The sequence below is a fragment of the Ictidomys tridecemlineatus genome, chromosome 16 (assembly GCF_052094955.1).
Source record: "Ictidomys tridecemlineatus isolate mIctTri1 chromosome 16, mIctTri1.hap1, whole genome shotgun sequence".
Taxonomy (NCBI): domain Eukaryota; kingdom Metazoa; phylum Chordata; class Mammalia; order Rodentia; family Sciuridae; genus Ictidomys; species Ictidomys tridecemlineatus.
In genome coordinates this window covers 9832022-9848994 of record NC_135492.1, presented here as the reverse complement: position 1 = coordinate 9848994, position 16973 = coordinate 9832022, and the positions used below count along the sequence as shown (strand labels likewise).

The 16973-nt window shown below is 40.9% G+C and overlaps 1 long non-coding RNA gene and 1 pseudogene across 1 annotated transcript; one reads left to right on the top strand and one right to left on the bottom strand.

Moving 5' to 3' along the window:
* Positions 1-2908: 2908 nt before the first annotated feature.
* LOC144371321 (heterogeneous nuclear ribonucleoprotein A1-like) lies at positions 2909-3992 on the top strand (annotated as a pseudogene).
* Positions 3993-7009: 3017 nt separating this feature from the next.
* LOC144371320 (uncharacterized) lies at positions 7010-15888 on the bottom strand. Its single transcript, XR_013431409.1, has 3 exons — positions 15711-15888; positions 8588-8715; positions 7010-7281 (listed from the first exon to the last, which is right to left on the bottom strand). It is a non-coding gene; the product is annotated as an uncharacterized LOC144371320 (long non-coding RNA).
* Positions 15889-16973: the final 1085 nt, after the last annotated feature.

Sequence of the window (16973 nt, the reverse complement as noted above, 5' to 3'; positions counted from 1 at the left end):
TTTATACATTGTATCTGACATTGAAGGACCATGCTCTCAATTGAAGACCTGTCTTATATATGTTTGCTTTGAGTAAGTCAATTTCTTATCATTAACCCTGTTTCCTAAATGTATAAGAAACTTAAGGCTATTGATTTTGTTAATCCATAGAGACCTGTGATTACTGTTACTATACACTCTGGATTCTAAATTGCACTTTAAAGTTAAACTTAGTTGAATGCAAAGCTTTGCAAAGTTAGTGTTCTCCAAACTAAAATTATGTGTAGCAAAATCTCTTATTTATATAAAAATAACAAATTTGGTTGGTATTTATTCATGTAATTTGAGGTTTTATAGCTGTATCAAGTAACATTTTGAATAAGTTATATATATAATTTGGTGTTAATCTTCACATTGGAATTGAAATTTAAATACATTTTTGGAAGCTAATAATGAGAGTCTGATCTGTTTAAAGGTGAAATTGTAAAACAGGGATGCATTTTGCTGCTTTTTTCACAAAAAGAAAGTTAAAATTTCTCTTAGTCTTTGTTTAATTTATGTTTCAGATGTAATGTTGTATTGTGTTTTTTTGTCAGGATCCCCATCTTACCTGAAATAAGAGTCTGCATCCCACCTTACTACATGTTAGAATGGCTGCAAAATAGGCTAGACTTGAGATCATTTAGAGTTGTGATAGGTGGGATTATCTAGAGTTTGATGATAGCTCCAGTCTGGTGGGGGCCAGACTCGTTGGCTGGGCAAGTTGATAGCAAGATGCTCTCACACCCTCTTACAACCTTCTGACCAGCTCCATCTGTCGCTGGACACTTCAGGACTAGTGGTGCTGGGAAACTTGGCTCTCTTCAGCATTTCCAACCAATGCTTCCCCCAGGCAAAATGCCCCTAGTCTGTGAAGTTTCACAGGATTGCCTGGACATGAATGACCCATGCAGACCCACTCACTATCTGACAGATAAGGATGTAAGATACCCCAGGCTCAGCCATGTTGCAGTCCCAGAATCTGAACACCATTTCACCTTGCAGAAAGACCATGAGGGATGTGCTCAAAGGAGGGACCCTGCAAAGAATTGGCAAGATGGTGGCCACCAGCACTCCCAGCAGGAGGACCTTAGGGCAGCCAAACACTAGGCACCCTGGCATAGGACATCTAGGTCTTGGCTGGTGTCCCCAGACAGAGTTGGCTGCACCACGAGGTGAGGTGGTGGTGGCAGCAAACCTGCAAGCATCCTGCCCCCCATCCCCCAGGCACTGGCCAGTGTCTCAAGATGGAGATGGCTATGTGCAATTAAATCTGCAGGCAACTTGGCAATGGACCTCTGGGTGCGGGTGGAAGCAGCAGGACTAGTAATTGAAAGTGAGGTCAGGTTGAGGTTTTTGCGGTTAAAACAACAACAACAAAAAATCACTATCAAGGGTGAAGTTCACTGGGGTAAAATTTCATACCTTAAGCACAAGAACATTTGTTTTGAGCCAGCAAAATGTTTGAGATTGCAATCTAGACTACCTGTTAAGAGTGATCCTTCCATTCTACTTATATGAACCAATTTAGCAGAATCACTGGTTTTTGTTTTGTTTTGTTTTGTTTTTACTCTACAATATGAAGGAAATATAAAATATCATTCATTCTCTACCAAGACTTTTTGGTCAGAGTTCTGCAGGGAATCAGAACCAAAAGACTTATTGTAGAAATTGGCTTATGAGTTATGGAGCCAAGAAATTTTAGTGTTTGTCTGCAGGCAGGAGAATCAAGAAAGCAAGGGGTATAATTTGGTTTGAACCAAAGACCTGGGACTGAGGGCTGATAGTTTAAGTCCTGATCTGAGTCATGGAGACTGAGAAAAAGTGAAGGTTTTTCATATCCCAGAACCAGGAAAGATGGACATCTCAGATCATGCAGAGGAATTTGCCCTTACTATGACTTTTGGTTTTGATGAGCCCCTAAAAGGACTGGATGATGCCTGCTTTTACTAAGAAGGGAGACTTTGCTCAGTCTACTGCTTTGAGAGCAAATCTTTGCCAGAATCACTGTCAGAACACCACCCAGAAATAATGTTTTACCAGCTATCAGGGTATTCCTTAGGCAGTGTGTTGACATATAAAATTAACCACCACATTCATTGCATTGAAAAAATTGTCAATTCATTAAAAATTGTTTAAAAAACAGAGATGTTTATTTAAGTACAACAAAACATATAAAGAGAGTCCCTGAAGTTAAAAATAAAGTCTGCCATGGTATTTTACAAACAATATTGCTTGCACCATCAAGGTTGTTAGCTTTCCATCACTGTGAGGAAACTACTGAAGACAGTAAACTAAAGGAGGAAAGATTAGTTTCTGCCTCACTGTTTCAGAAATTTTAGTCCAAGTTTGGTTGACTGTATTGCTTTAGGGTCTGAGGTAGGGAAGAATATCCTAGCAGTAGGATCTGTGGCAAAAGAGACTGCTCCCTTTATGGTAGCAATGGTAAATAATTTATTCTTTTTGAAAGTAGAGACGAGGGGGGGAAGAGAGACAGAGAAGAGAGGAAAGAGAGGGAGGAAAGAGCCTGGGACACAAAGAGCCCTTCAGAGAGTGACCCAGCTCCTGTCCTCATAAAGTTTTCCTCACTTCTCAATAGCACCATAGTCAATACATGGATCTTTGGGGGACACCCCAGTTCTAAACGATAACAAAGGTCAACTCAAGGTGTGGAGAAATATTTGGTTACACAAACCAAGATTAAAACTGTTGAGATTTCTTGTTCCAATAGCCAGAGGCTAAGTGTATATTTCCACAGGTTAGCGAAGGACATGGCTTATCACATTAACGAAAAGTGCAGAATTGAACTATCACAAAACACAATAAAAAAGCTCAAAGTTGGCTTTTCTGCCCGCGGATGCAGCATAGAAAGCATCGTTAAAGTCTCTTTTCCTGCTGCCATCATGTCTAAATCAGTGTCCCCTAAAGAGCCCGAACAGCTGTGGAATCTATTCATTGGAGGGCTGAGCTTTGAAACAACTGATGAAAGTCTTAGAAGCCATTTTGAGCAATGGGGAGCACTCACGGACTGTGTGATTGTGAGACACCCAAACACCAAGTGCTCTAGAGGCTTTGGGTTTGTCACTTGTGCCACTGTGGAGGAAGTGGATGCAGCCATGAATGCAAGACCACACAAGGTAGATAAAAAAGTTGTGGAACCAAAGAGAGCTGTCTCAAGAGAAGATTCTCAAAGACTGGGGGCCCACTGAACTGTGAAAAAGATCTTTGTTGGTGGCATTAAAGAAGTCACTGAAGAACATCACCTACGAGATTATTTTAAACAATATGGGAAAATCTAAGTTATTGAAATCATGACTGACCAAGGCAGTGGAAAAAAAGGGGGCTTTGCTTTTGTAACTTTGATGGCCATAACTCCGTGGATGAGATTGTCATTCAAAAATACCATACTGTGAATGGCCACAACTGTGAAGTGAGGAAAGCCCTGTCAAAGCAAGAGGTGGCTAGTGCCTCATCTAGCCAAAGAGGTCAAAGTGGTTCTGGAAACTGGTGGTGGTCGTGGAGGTGGTCTTGGTGGAAATGACAATTTTGGTCATGGAGGGAACTTCAGTGGTCATGTTGACTTTGGTGGCAGCCATGATGGTGGTGGACATGGTGGCAGTGGGGATGGCTACAATGGATTTGGTAATAATGGAAGCAATTTTGGAGATGGTGGAAGCTACAATGATTCTGGGAGTTATAACAATCAGTCATCAAATTTTGGACCCATGAAGGGTGGAAACTTTGGAGGCAGAAGCTCTGGACCTTATGGTGGTAGAGGCCAATATTTGCCAAATCATGAAACCATGATTGTAATGGTGGTTCCAGCAGCAGCAGCAGTAGCCATGGCAGTGGCAGAAGGTTTTAATACTGCCAGGAAACAAAGCTTAGCAGGAGAGGAGAGCCAGAGAAGTGACAGGGAAGCTAAAGGTTACAATAGATTTGTGAACTCAGCCAAGCAGTGTTGGCAGGGCCTAGCTGCTATAAAGAAGACATGGTTAAGACAATACTCATATGTATGGGCAAAAAACTCAAGGGCTGTACTTGCGACTAATTGTATAACAGGTTATTTTTAGTTTTTGTACTGTGAAAAGTTCAAAGCATTCCACAAAGGGTATTAATCTACTTTGTTTTTGGCACCCGGGCTGTTGATTGCTAAATGTAATAGTCTGATCATGACGCTGAATAAATGTCTTTTGAAAAAAAGCTCAAAGTTGAAGTTACAGGATCTTCATGAGGGTCATCATATCCTGGGGTATCGGGGATCAATAGGTGGCAAAGAAAAAGTGGGTGTGGCTGCTGCAATGGACAGGAGAGTGAAAGCAGCTATCAGAATAGTCCATCTCTTGCAAAAGAGGGTATAGGCCCATTGTGTCCCTAAAAGTGAAATACCTGAGGGTCTTCTAAATCCTGACTGGATGTGAGTAAGCAAAAGAACCATATATAAATTAGGGGTTTGTTTGAGCCATTAAGGCACAGAAGCCACTTTTCTGGGAACTCCTGGGTGAAATTCCCCAGTTCAAGAAAGCCCAGATCATGCTGGCCCTTGTCTTGGCTCACAGCTTTAGGACCAAACAACCTATTTCCTTCAAGATCCTTGCAACACCAAGAAACAAGCACCAAAACAACCCTCCTACCACATTGAAAACTATCTACTGACCCCCTTGATCTGTACCACGATAAATAAGACAAGCATGGGCCTATTCTTTGTTAGAAGTCAGACCCCTTTGATCAGCTCAATGGGTCACACCTACCTTTGAAAATATATAACCTTTGCCTTTTTGACTTTACTTCTTGATATATTACTTTCATAGTTTTTGGTGACCTTCACCCTTGTGAGATGGGCATGGTAACCATTACACTATGGTGATCCTCTACTCAAAATCTGAATCCCTCTAAAGCTAACAAGCTACAATTCATTGCTTCATCAATAGCCTTCAGGACAGGAACCCTCTCATTTTCTTAACAACTAAAATGTCGATAGCCAAAGTTAAATGAGAAAAATTCCAAAGTTAATAAAGAACATTTAAATTATGCTTTTTAATGGATTATTTTAATGGATTATTATGTTTGTTAGGGATGATGCTAACAGTAGGTCTGAAAATTATTAGAACAAGAAGCTGGCAATCTGAAATAATTTATTTCAGTGTTCTCATAATTGTCAGATTTCAATGTGGCTTATCCATCCAAGCAGGCCTGCCTTGTAATTAAATCATATAAATGTTTTATTGGTTCTAATGTAATTCCTAAACAGGTTAAATCAAATAAAAGCTTTGATAAGTATTTGTACCACTCCATACTACCTTTGGAGCTCCACTTACAGAAAGTTATAAAAATTCTTTTATTTTTCTGATTTGTAAATGTGTGTACATAATGCTTATGTCTATGTTACATGATATTAAAATTGACTTATAAATCAATAAGCATGCTCATATTTTAAAATTAACATAAAATGGGCCCAAATAGCTTTAATTCACTTGATTTAAAAAGTTTCAATTGAAATAGGGTAGAGAGATAAAAATAAAGATATCTTTAAAATTATTAATTCAAAATTTTCCAGCTGGTTAAATAATTAAGTTGGGGTTCAGTGACAGAATGCTCCCCTAGCACATGCGAGGCGCTCGGTTCAATCCTCAGCACCACAATAAATAAATAAAATACATATATTAAAATAATAATAATAATAATAATAATAAAGTTGTTAATCCCTATGATATTTAAAATTTATATCTATTTGCTTCTAACAATTTTCTTTAACAAGAAAAAGATAATTAATACTGTTATCTACATTTGTTTGATGTCTTGTGTCTTACAGTTAAGAATAAATACATTTAAGGTAAAGGGGAGTAATTATATGTCTTTATTAAAAGAGGTACTTATTGATTTGCAAGGTTAGAGTGCTAGAATGTCATCCATTGGATGCTAAAATATCATCTACTAAATATAAAAACATCAGATCCTATTAACTAAAATATACTTAAACTTTAGATGTGTTTGTAATTTGGTTAATATAAAATAAGATCTAAAATTCCTTTATTTTCTATGTCCTCATGAGAACCAAGGGGCTGGAAGTTAAACTTCTATCAGGTGTGATTTATATAGAAAGGTTTAAGAAAAATTTCACCCAGTAAAGTAAAAGGCTATAAATGTCTCAGTAAATTAAAACAAAATATGTACAAAATAATTTTCAAAATGTTTACATATAGCTAAATTGGTTACATGAAATTAACACAATCAGCTGAAGTTATTGAAAGATTTTTACTCTTTAAATCCTGCTAAGTTTCTGACATGAGGCCTATTTACCAATATAGATAAGATCTTTTCACAGACCTTTATTACTTGGGCATTCTAACTAAAAGATAAAAGAAATAAGAAATACTGAAAACATTAATCTATTCTCATTCCAATAAAATAATTTTTTATGTCTGTTGAGTTTTATTATTTAAAAAAAAAACTAGTTTTAAAGGATTTAAGGTATATAAAATTTTGTTTAAACAATAACTGTTATTTTAAAAGTACCACATTACATTCCATATTTCAAATTTTTCTTTAAAAGCTAAACTTGGTTAATATAAAAAAATCAGTGTAATTATGATAATTATTAATAACATATTAATTGTATCTTTATTTCCCAAATATACACGTCATTAAAGTACAAGATTTAAAAGAACATTTTACTAAGCTGATGTTCTTCAAACAAAAGTTTCTACAACAATAGCTCTTAAACTATATAATAATAACAAATCAATTGGAAATTAATGGTGTTATTTAATATTTTATATTTAAATAAATACGTTATAAAATTTTACGTTACTCTCTACACTGAGAAGTAAACTATATTTCGAAAAGACAATTAAGACACACTGGCTTATTTAAAAGTTAACAATATGAAGTATATAATTTTTTTTGTGTGTGTGGTGTTAGGGATTGAACCGGGGGCCTTGTGCAAGGGAAGCACTTTACCAACAGGTCATGCCCTGCTTTTAAAATATGATTCTTGCCATTTTGTATTTATTTCTTGATAGATTACTTTCACAGTTTTTATTTCACAGCCAGCCCATCTCTCCCATGGGTACCTCGCCCATGCTGGATATGAACGGAGAGCTGTAGGCTAAGTTAGAATACATGATGACGTACTGGAGGCCTCTGGATTTGTACTTCAATCTTCATCTGCTCTATGGAGGAAGAGCAGGGAGTAGACGGGCAGAAGACCGTTAAGGGCAGTTATTTAACTGAATCACATTTTCAGAAGTTTCTTGGGAGCACCTTTAGAAAAGAAACAGGTGTTACTTCGACTCTCTGAAGAAATTCTATCTCAATTCTTCTGGGTGCTCACCTTGGGATATGTATTTCCCTCCATCCATTACCCAAGGATCCAACAGCCTCTATCACCCTCCTCCCTTCTTTCCCACAGGCCAGAATCAGTTCCTGCCCTGCTATAGGCTTTGGTCTCAGGATTGAAGCCCTAATGACTGGATCTGCTCCCTGACTGGAAGTCTGCTCCTCCCCCGATAGGAGGGTCCATAGGACCTGGGGATGCGGAGAGTCCGGCCAAAGAGAGGGGATATGGAACCTAGTTCCCAGACTTTGGGTGGGGTTGCAGATGACATGTTTCTTCCCCCTTCTCCCTCAACCTCTCCTTACCTGGGAGCAGCAGAGCTCTAAAAGTGACTGGCCCTGCCTACTCCCTCCACTCTGGTTAAGTCAGCTGGAGCATCAGACCCCAGCAGCTGCTCAGCCCCACCAGTCTCTGCAGAGGCTCTGCTCAAGGCAGGGGCTGCTGAGCTGGCTCAGGATCTGGAGTCTGCAGGAGGCTGGGTTCCAGGGCCACAGCCCAATCCTGGTGTTGTAGGAGTCCCCAGAGAACTGGCATCCTCTGCCTTCATCCTGAACAGACTCCACTCTGTTTTCAACTCAGCTTCTGGAAATGAGCCTCCTGTGGGAATGCAGCCCTGAACTCCAGCCTTCCAGGTTGGGCTGGGAAAGGCCATCCCTGTGCCTTACCCTGGCATTAGCCATAGGACCCTCTCTCTCCCTCTCTTTTATATATGAACATAATACCTTTATTTTAAGTTTAAACTCAGTGCCTAACACATGCTAAGCAAGCACTCTACCACTGAGCCAGGACTGAGGTCCCAGGACCCTCTTCTTTGACTGTGGGTATGAAGTCCCTTTCTCTGTACACACTGAATGGAGATACCATGCTGCCATCTTTCAGGATTGGGTATTTCCTTCCTGTGTTCCTGTTATCTCCACACCATGCCCCACTGTGTCCCTCTTATAGAAATCTGGTCTGAATCAGACCTGCATAAGCTAAAACCCTTTAGAATCCACAGGCGGCCTTGGTATGGCCACTCCTCTTTCCCTTGGGCCCTGACAGGGAGGATTTCTCAGAACTCAGGGCTGAGTATGGTCAAGCTATTGCTTTCAGTGACTGGAGGCCTGATTCTTCTGTCTCACCTCAGAATGGGAAGGACCAGTCAAGGTACAGACTAGGATCTTGGGAATTTACTTGCCTGTCCTCATTGCTCCCCCATCTCCCCCATCCCTCTCTTCAATCTGCCTACAATACCTGTCAGAAAAAAATTATGATGCATCCTATGATGAGGATTCTAGTGATTAAAGGTACTGAATTCCAGTGATTAAAGGTACTGGCTGAGGACTTCTCAGTGACTGTGTCTGGGGTGGTGGTTGAAGGTCCTGAAATGAAAACACAAGAGTGTTAGCCCTTCTTCAGACCAAAATATGAGGAAATATCTGCTTAGATCCTGCTGCCCCAAGTCATTCAGGAAGGCAGATCTCTGCTATGTGGCAGCTGCTGTGACAGGTCCTGAGAAGTGAGGGAGACAGGAAACAGGCCATGTCTTTAAGGGGCTCATACAGCTAATGGGAGAAGCCTGGGTGACCATACAACTCATCCTTCCTGGTGGCAGAATATGAGGAGACCCATGAGGATGGTGGTGGAGAAGCTGACATGTGAAGTGATTTAGAGGAATTTCCAAAAAGAGACGAGCACATGTCAGACCCAAAGAATGTGCACTAAAAAAGAGGCATTAGGAGGTGAGAAGGGAAAAAGATAGGAAGACTATAACTATGAATGTTAACCCAGGTCTGACTCATGCTTGATGGATTGTACACACACACACACACACACACACACACACACACACACGTAGCAGCATCTCATGTGAATCCCACTTCTTCCCCCTCCTGCCAGTTACCTGTTGGCTCCAACTCCGCCTCCCATTCCTTCAAGTTCTGAATCCAGGTTCTACAGTCACCTATCGAGTACCTGTGCAACAACTCGGTCACCTCCTTGTCATTTTCCCACATTTTTTTCATCCAGTTGGACCCAGCATGTATCTCTCTCCACTTTCTGTTGTCTGAGTCAAAAAGGAGCCACATTTGTTCATTGAAGCCAAACTTCCAGGAGCTGTTGGATTTATGCTGACAACACATCCTGCCCTCCAGGGTGTTCAGACCTGCCCCCATCAGAGAGAAATCATCCTCCTTTCTTAACAAATCCTTTGTCCAACTCAGTACCACCTTCCCTGTTTTCCTTCTAATCTGGCTGTGTTCTGTCCTCCAAAACAGCTATGTCTGGGCTTTTAGAGGGACCAACATCTCTTTTTTTTATATGCACACAATCAATTTCCTTCAACCAATATCAGCTCTCTCATGTCCCTGGACTATCCTTACATACCTCTGGCCATGTCATTTTCTGCTTTAATGTCAGCTAGTTTCTGTTTTAGTGTATTCCCAATATCCCAGAGGTTTTCTGCTCTTCCCAGGTGACTGTGGCACTCACTTTCCCTCCCAGGGCACTCAAGGAGTTAACCTTGTCCATGCCACAGTCATAGGAGAAAAAATTCTTCTGGTCCACCTGGGCGTGGACTGTACACCATTGCTGTCCAGGTGCTGCCTTAGAAGTCATAGCAAAGGGAGTGAGTGCCTGTGAGGGAAAAAGGCGGGTTGGGCTGGTGAGAAAGGACACTTTAGGCATCTCCTCTCCATCCCTCTGAAGGGGTGAGCTGGCAGAGCAATAATGGCCCTTCCCAAGCTCTCTGCTTCACCTGTTTAAGGTGAGCATGTTCCCCTCCTTTGAAGTGGAGGGGACAGCAACCTCATGTCCCAGGACATAGCCCACTTCCCCTCTGCCCTTTGAACAATGCCTACACGCAGCAGCACATCACCTTGCAATGGTGGTGCCAGGCCTGCTGTGAGGGAAGGGCCTGCCTGGCAGAGGACGATCAGACACAGGAGAAGGGACTGTGCATGCTGAGTCATGGTGGGTGCAGTGAGGATGGGATCACAGCTGCATGAGAAAGAGTTCATAATTATGGTTCATAGCTTTTAGCTTGACTCTTAGGAGATGGCACTACTGTCCCAGGAGATTGCCTTTTTTTAGGTTGGAAAGTAATATTGTAATCTGAATAAAATGAAAAATCCATAGTTTGAAGAAAGGTAGTAAAGGAAGGAATCAGAAGCATGTGCTTTGTGGCTCAGAAAATTGTATATGCCAGGTTAGATATACTAGAAAAGCCAGAAAAATGACCAGTCCACTGTGATTTTTAAGAAAGCCTGGGAGACTCTTGTTTATCAAGTGTATTAAAAATATCTAGTATCCAAACCTGAACCAAAATTAGTGGAAAGGAAGAAATAAATAATAAGTTCAGAGCAGAGCACAAATAATGAATCAGAGACTAAAAAGGAGCACGAGAGAGTAATGAAATAAGGAGCTGGTTCTTCAAAGAACTAAACACAGGTGAAAAGTCAGTAGTTAGACAACTAGGCAAAGTAGAGAGAAGACTCAAATTCAGACAAGAAAAGGGAAAGGTTGCAACTGACACCACAAAAGTACAAAGGATCATTTGAGATTATTAGGAACAAAGATACCCATGTTTGTTATTATTTGCAAAAATTTGGTAACCTAGAATAAATGGAAAAATTCCTGAACACTTACACATATATATCTTACCCAGCCAGATTGAATCATGAATAAATAAAAAAGCTGAGCAGACCTATAATAAGTAACAAGATTGAATCAGTAGTAATAGCCTTCCAGAAAAGAAAATTCCAATACAAGAGAGCTTTACTGCTAAAAGTTCTACCAAATATTTGAAGAACAGTTTCTAGTTCTCCTTAAGTAATTCCCAAAAATAGAAGAGAAAGAAATTCTTCCAAATACATTTGATAAAGCCAGCAATTCCATGATACCAAAACCTGACAACACACACAAAAACTAATCCACAGCTATTTTTTAAAAATATTTTTAATTGTTGATAAAACTTTATTTTATTTATTTATTTATATGTGGTACTGAGAATCGAACCCAGTGCCTCACACACGTCAGGCAAGTGTGCTACTGCTGAGCCCCAGCCCCAGCCCCCACAGCTAATATTTTTGATGAATAAAGATACAAAAATCCTGAACAAAATACTAGCAAACTAAATTCAATTGCCCACTAGAAAGATTATTCAACATGACCAAGTGGAATGCATCTCAAGGATGCAATAATGGTTCAACACTATCTAATCAATAAATGTAATATCCCACATTAACAGAATGAAGGACAAAACCGATATAATAGATGTAGAAAATGCATTTGATAAAATCAACATCTCTTCATGATGAAAATGCTGAACAACTAGGTATAGAAGGAATACATCTCAACATGATAAAAGGTGTGTCAAATAAGCCATCAGCAAGCATCATATCAAATGGATAAACACTGAAAGTTTTTTTCTCTCAGATCTGAAACAGAAGAATGATGCCCATTTTACGACTTTTAATCAATGGAATTCTGGGAGTGCTTGCTAGAGCAATCAGGCAAGAGAAAAAATGAAGGGCATCCAAACTGCGAAAAAAGGAATAAAATTCTCACTGTTTGCAGATGAGCTGATGTTACATTTAGAAAACTCCAAGGACTTCACCCAAAACTAGTAGTGGTAATAGATGAATTTAGCAAAATTGCAAGATACAAAAAAATAAAATTATTAGAGTTGTTATATACAAATAGCAAATCATCTGAAATAGAAATCAAGGAAACAATACTACTTACAATAACTGCAAAAAATATAAAACCTTGGAACAAATTAAAATAAAGAGGTAAAAGATCTCTAAAATGAAAACTATAAAGTAATGAGGAAAGAAATTGAAAACAACAACAACAACACACACACACACACACACACACAAATAAAAAGATAACCAATATTGTTCAAATGTCTATTCTACCCAACAAGATCAGCAGATTCAATGTAATCACTACCAAAACACCAAGAGCATTCTTCACAGAACTAGAAAAGACAATCTTAAAATTTCTATGGAACCACAAAGCTCCTGAAGAGTCACAGTTATCCTGCATGAAAAGAACCAAGCAAGAAGAGTTCCATGACTTGACTTCAAAATACAGGACAAAGCTGGAGTAATCAGAACAGCATGGTGCTGAATTACAAACAGAAGCATGGACCCATGGAACAGAAGAGAGAGCATAGAATTCGACCCACACACCTACAGCAGCCTATTTTTGAAAAAGGTGTAAGAATGTACAGTAGAAAAAGGACAGTTTGGGGGCTGGGATTGTGGCTCAGCAGTAAAGCGCTCACCTACACGGGAATGACCCGGGTTCGATTCTCAACACCACATAAAAAAAAATAAAGGCATTGTGTTGTGTCTATCTTAAAAAAAAATTCTCTCTCTCTCTTAAAAAAAAAGACATTTTTTTCTATACATGGTGTTGGGAAAACAGGGTAGGGAATTCACAGGAAAAAGAATGAAACTAGACCCCTGTGGCTCTTTACTCAGAAACAATCGACTCAAAGTGGTTTAAATGGGCAGTGGTAAAATGCTTGCTTACCAGGCAGGAGAACCAGGGATTAATTGAAAAAAATAAAATTTTATTTTTAAATATTTTAAGGCTATTGTAATGGGAAAATATTTTTTAGACAAGACCCTAAAAGTAGAGAAAACAAAAGCAAAAACAGATAAACAAGATGAATCAAAATAAAAAATCCTCTGCACATCAAAGGCAACAGTTTTGGGAGTGGAGAAACAACCTATAGAATGTCAGAAAATATTTGCATGTTGTGTATCAGGTAAGAGGTTATATATGGAACTCAAAGAACTTAATAATTAGAAAACAAATAGCCTGATTGCAAAATGGAGAAAAAAATCTGAAGACATTTCTCAAAAGTGATAAGTAAATGGCCTATAGGCACACAAAACTGTGCTCAGTATCACCAGTCATCTTTGAAATGCACATCACAACCACAAGGTGACATCATCTCACTCCAGTAAGAATGACTGTTAACAATAAAACAAACAAACAAACAAAAAGTGCCTGCAAGAGAATCCTGTATATTGCTAGCGGGATGTAGATTCATAGTGGGGGAGAGGTAGGAGGGCTTAGGCAACCAGGGCAAGATGGCAAGGGAGGAGGTTGGGCAGGGCCCAAACAAAGGAGCGTGGGGAGGGTCTTCTGATGAGGTCAACTTCCTGCTTGACCTAAGTGCTGGTGGTCACAAGTGGGGGACCCAATCAGATAGACACTTCCATGTTAGCACTCCCAAGCAAGAGATCCAAAAGGGAAACTAAAACAGATGCATGGACAGAGGGGGAACCAATAAATAATATTTAGGAGTATGTAGACAGGGGAGGAGATAAGAAAAGGAGAAATTCCAGAGACCATCAAAAGAACAGGCCAAAACTCCCACTGGATTCCCAGCTCTGAGGCCCCCTTTTCTCAGAGAAGTCCTCTCTATATCTCTCTCACTTTTGCAATAAACCCACTTCAATCTCAGTTTCCTGTTCTTAGATTCTTCAATGAATGAACACAATGATAGGTGTTTTCTAATTATTAATTATAGGTGGTAATAATAGGGCCACTAGGAAAAACAGTATGAGGTCCTTAAAATTTAAAAATTGAACTAGCATACGATCCAGGAATTCCTCTACTGAGTAATAGCCAAAGTAAATAAATACAGTCTGTCAAAGACATCTGCATTCCCATGTTCAATGTAACACTATTCAAAAAGGCAAAGAAACATAAACAACCTAGGTGTCAATCAAGTGATTAACAGATTTAAAGACAATATGATACATAACACAAACTGGAATACTATTCATCCATATAAAGGACAAAATCCTGTCATCTGCAACACAATTGATGAAAATGGATGTCATCATGTTAAGAGAAGTAAGCCAGAAAGACAAGTATCATATGATCTCACTTTCATGTGGAATCCAAAAAAAGTTCATCTCAGTATTTGAAATCAGATGGTGTGTACAGAAAAAGGGATGGGAGATGTTGATAGATGGGAATTAATTTGCAAGTAGATAACAGTGATAATTTCTGGTGTGCTCCAGCACAGTAGAGTGACTGTAGAAAACTGTATTTTGTTTAACTCAAGAATCTAGAAAAGGGCTGGGGTTGTGGCTCAGTGGTAGAGCATTTGCCCGTCAAGTATGAGGCACTGGGTTCCATCCTTAGCACCACATAAAAATAAAATAAAGGTATTGTGTTCATCTACTATATTAAAACAAAAACCTTAAACTAACAACCAAGCCCTAAGGAGGGGCTCAGGTTGGACATCTACTCATATCAGAAACAGAGAAAGATACCAACAAAGGGACACATGTAAAAAAAAGAGGAAAGAAAATCCATCTCATTTGAAGTGAAAGTCCGTGATCTCAGAAAACATGAGGAAACAGGCACGCCCCCCCCTTTCACAATGCTCCAACAAAGGATCCCACAGTTATAGAAGTAGATAAAATCACAGATAAAGATAATGAAAAACTAATTATTAAAATGTCCAATGATCTAAAAAAAGATCTAACAACTGAATAAGAGAATAAGTGCAGACGAAAGACCATGTCGATAAAGAAACGGCGATATTGAAAAGAAACCAATGAGAATAGCTGTACATGAATGAGACAAGGAATCGAATTAAAAGTTCCCTGGGGACAGCGCCAACGCGTTAGACTGCCTAGAAAGCAGCGCTTCCAGCTTTGAGGATAGGATGTCAGGCCGTGAAGACAGAGTGAATCAGCTGACTACCCGGTGCGCAAAGAAGAATCCAAACGAGGGGCGCGGCAAGGTCCTGGGAGCTGGGCTGTACGGCTCTTCCCGCCGCTCTCCTTTCCCTCACGTGTCTCCCTGCCCAGGCCGCCCTCCTTAGGCCGGGCGCCGGCAGAAAGCCGCTGCCGGCAGCGCTCCCAGCTCTCGGACAGTGACGGACTTTTCCCTGCAGGGTTAGGTCCTCTGCCACTCGCCCCCATCCCCGCAGTAACTGTCTCCGGCATCAGCAAGGAAGTCACCGGTCCGCGGCCCCCGCCCTTCACCCCCCAGCAGCCAGCTCTCCAGACCCCTTCCCTGCACCCTCTCTCCGGCCGCCCTCTCCCCCCACCTTCTGGCTCTCCCCCCACCTCTCGTCCGCTCCCTCCGCTCTCGCCCGTTCTCCGCGCCGCCAGCTCCACTGCCCCCCGCCGGCTCTCCCCACTCGGCCTCTCCCTCACTGCCCCCCAACTGTCCCACGCGTCTCCACGGCTGTCGCTCCCAGGCCCGCGCCCTCCGCTCTTGCCCGCTCTCCCTGCCGGTCCCCGCTTCTCTCCGGGTGGGCCAGGGAGGGAGAGCAGCGCGACCAGGGTCCCCCTGCCTCTCTCCATCTTCCCCGCCCTCCAGCCTTGCTTCTTGCCTGGGACTGGCTCGCGGGGCTCTGGGTCCGAGGGTTCCGGGCACCCCGCCTCTGCGTCCTCCCCAGGTCGGCGGGACGTCTGGACTCCGTCGTGCTCCGGCCACCACTTGGAAGCACTTGCCGGGTCCCGCCTGGTCCCTTTCGAGGACTCCGAGCCTGCTCCCCATCCGGCCTGGTATGGGGCTCCTCCTTGTGGCCAGAGGAGATGATGGACCGGATCTCGGGGCCACGGCGCCTCACCTCGAACTCCTACCAGCTGGGTGTTCTGGGGGTGTGCCGCTAGGCGGCTCCTGTCCTGAGGCTGGGGATAGGCAAAGCGCTGCTCTGGCTAAACTTTGATAGGTGGCACAATACCTTTATTTTATTTGTTCATTTTTATGTGGTGCTGGGGATCAAACCCAGTGTCTCATGACTGGTAGGCAAAAGCTCTACCACTAAGTACCACTAAGTCCCACTTGCAGGTTTTTTTCCCCCTGGGTATGGGATAGTTTTCAAACTTTTTTTTCCTTAATGTGTAAAGCTGTAGCCATCATTGCTCTAAGGCTTATTTTTTTTTAATTCCCCCCTTCTCTCCTCTCCCCCTCCCTAACAAGTTTAGGGAGATGGTGTAATCTTTTCTTCCCCTAGTTGATTGCCCTGGAACTCACCCACTACTGGGAGGAGATGACTGCTGGAGATCTGGAAATCAAATGGATCTAAAAGACATCTACAGAATATATTACTCCCAAGCAGCTGAGTTTACCTTCTTCTCAGAAGCTCATGGAACCTTATCCAAAATAGACCATAATCTAAGTCACAATGTACATCTTAAAATACCAAAAAATTGTCATAATGGCATGAATCCTTTAGGATTATAATGGAATGAAACTAGAATTCAACAGTAAGAAAAAAGAATTTATACCACATAAATACATGGAGATTGAATACTCTGAAATGAATAATGGATCATAGAAGAAATTAGAGAAAAAATCATGAAGTTCTTAGAGACAAGTATGAAGTGAGAATCAATATATCAAAACCTCTGGGATAGTATGAAAGCACTTCTAAGGGAAAAATTCATAGTGCAAAATGGCAATCTTTAAAAAATGGAGAGATCCTAAATAAATAATCTTATGCTCCATTTCTAAGACTTAGAAAAAGAAGAGCAAACTACTCCCCAAAATAATGAAATTGAGAATTAAAAAAATATACAGGATCAATACAGGAAATGGTTGGTTCTTTGAAAAGGTACATAAGATTGATAAACCCTTAGCCAAACTCACC